The 2,473-nt window shown below is 34.9% G+C and overlaps 1 pseudogene; it reads right to left on the reverse strand.

Annotated features, from left to right (window-relative positions):
- Positions 1–599: 599 nt before the first annotated feature.
- Positions 600–1,600, reverse strand: LOC132535881 (cysteine and histidine-rich domain-containing protein 1-like; annotated as a pseudogene).
- Positions 1,601–2,473: the final 873 nt, after the last annotated feature.

Genomic DNA, 2,473 nt, shown 5'->3' on the forward strand with positions numbered 1-2,473 from the left:
TCCAACCAAGTTGATGGAAAGATTGGGATTTTAGAGTTTCTGGTCTAATATCTAGATCTTTAGGGTTTTTTTTTTTTTTTTTTTTAACATTCCAACTTGCTTTATTATGAGATAAAAGACAGGTGAGCGGAACAATTATTTCTTTACTTTTTTCTGCTTAGCATTATAAGCTGTTTAAGAGCTTTTTCTATCTTCTTCAAATAGAGGACACATCAAAGCTCTACTGTTGAGAGAAAATGAATAAACAATCTCATGTAACTCAAAGATGAGAGGCACAAAGTAATAAACTGACTTTGATTTTTAAGAACCTACATTTGTCAGGAAGATTCATAGTGGTAGCACAAAGGAAATGCATTCAAGAGGTCTCAGGTTCAATCCTTGGCACCACCAGTAGTCAGAGCTCAGATGTGCTCTGAGAGACAGATACAGAGAGAGAGAATATGGAAGGAAGGAAAGAAGGGAGGAAAAAAGTTCTATTGCTGAACACAAAATGCCAGATTCAATAGCATCAATAACAAAACAAAGGATGAGTAGCAAATTAACACTTCACCTCATGCTACAAATTCTAAAATAGGTGATAACGCTTTTTGTCTTTCAACTCATTCCTTTATATCTTCTTTTTGTTCTTTCTGCTTTTGAACTGCAGGCAGTTCAAGGTTTGCCCACTGCATAGGTTCAGTTTTTCTGATGGTGATCTCACGTTGTTCAGTCATAGTTACATAACTTCACTTACATCATTCACACCCCATAATTCCACATTTTGATGAAATTCCTTCTCTTCTTCAAATAAAATGTGCACATTTAACAGTGTGCTATTTGCTTCCACTTGACTAAGTTCTGGAAGTGAACTTTTAGCATACACTGAAATCATGACTTCACCCCCTATCTGATGCCAATCATATCTACATGGAACAACTTTATTCCCAGCATCCTTCTTGGATCATATGTGTTTTCCTGTTGAACAGCCCTCCTGAGTTAAGAATGTACTGAAACCAGAAGTTTTTCTTCTACAACAGCTCCAGTACTTCATCCTTTGAACATCCTCCATTTTTACATGTGGTACCAATCTTAATTTCATCACTGTTTTCTTCTTCGTTTTTTTTCTTGTTTGTTTTTATTTATAAAATGGAAACACTGACAAGACCATAGGATAAGAGGGGTATGGGAGTCGGACTGTAGCGCAGCGGGTTACGCGCACGTGGCGCAAAGCACAAGAACCGACATAAAGATCACGGTTCGAGCACCTGGCTCCCCACCCGCAGGGGAGTTGCTTTACAGGCGGTGAAGCAGGTCTGCAGGTGTCTTTCTTTCTCCCTCTTTGTCCTTCTTTCTCCCTCCTCTCTCCATGTCTCTCTGTCCTATCCAACAATGATGACATCAATAACTACAACAATAAAACAACAAGGGCAACAAAAGGGAATAAATAAATTTTTTTTTAAAAAAGGATAAGATGGGTACAATTCCACACAATTCCTGTCACCAGAACTCCATATCACATTCCCTCCCCTGACAGCTTTCCTATTCTTTAACCCTCTGGAAGCATAGACCCAGGGTCATTATGGGGACTAATCAGTAAAACTGTTGGACAAGCACAAAACATATGTTATTCCTATTTTTCTCTTTAAGGAAATAATTCATATAAATTAAAATTATTTTTATTTATCTTGGTATAAATCCTACTATATCTATATATGTATATTTCCAAGAATTAACAACATAATACACATTTATAAGAACACTGCAAGTTGGTGATTCTGTTTATTTAATGAATTTTCTACTGTGGTTACATTATCAGGACTCTATTTTTACCACGTGTAATATTTAGTATATCTTACCTTTCTGATTGTCATGTCTACTTCGACTTGACTGGTGACTTGAATCTGATGTCTCTTTCTTATAATTCTGTCCTTTTGTGTTTTCTTCAGTGTCTGTATCTTTTATGTTTTTAAGTATTATTATCTCATCTATATTATAAGATACATAAAATAAAACAATGGAAAAATAAATTACAAAAACGTATCTCAAGTGAGAAATCTATATTCGACTGTATTATAGTTAAAAACTATAAAAAATACTATCACTTTAAAAAGTAATAGTCCTAGGCTGGGGATATAGCATAATGGTTATGCAAAAATACTCTTGTGCCTGAGACTCTTGAGGTCTCAGGATCAATCCTCAACACCACCATAAGCCAGAGCTGAGCAGCACTCATGTCTCTCAATCTTTGTTTCCTCCCTCATTAAAATAAAAAGGTCATATCCTGAAAATGATAATCTTAAAATAATGAAAGATTATTAAGTGAAAGATCAAATAATTTAGACATATCAGGACTGGCTTCCTAAAAAAATAAAGAAAAATTTCTATTAAACAAGTTTATGATAATATTTCTACAAAATAAAATACTTTCAGAGTAAAGTGACTTAAAAAGAGTCGGGAGGTAGCACATCAGATTAAGCGCATGTGGCATAAAGCT

This window comes from Erinaceus europaeus, chromosome X (genome assembly GCF_950295315.1).
Source record: "Erinaceus europaeus chromosome X, mEriEur2.1, whole genome shotgun sequence".
NCBI classification, from domain to species: domain Eukaryota; kingdom Metazoa; phylum Chordata; class Mammalia; order Eulipotyphla; family Erinaceidae; genus Erinaceus; species Erinaceus europaeus.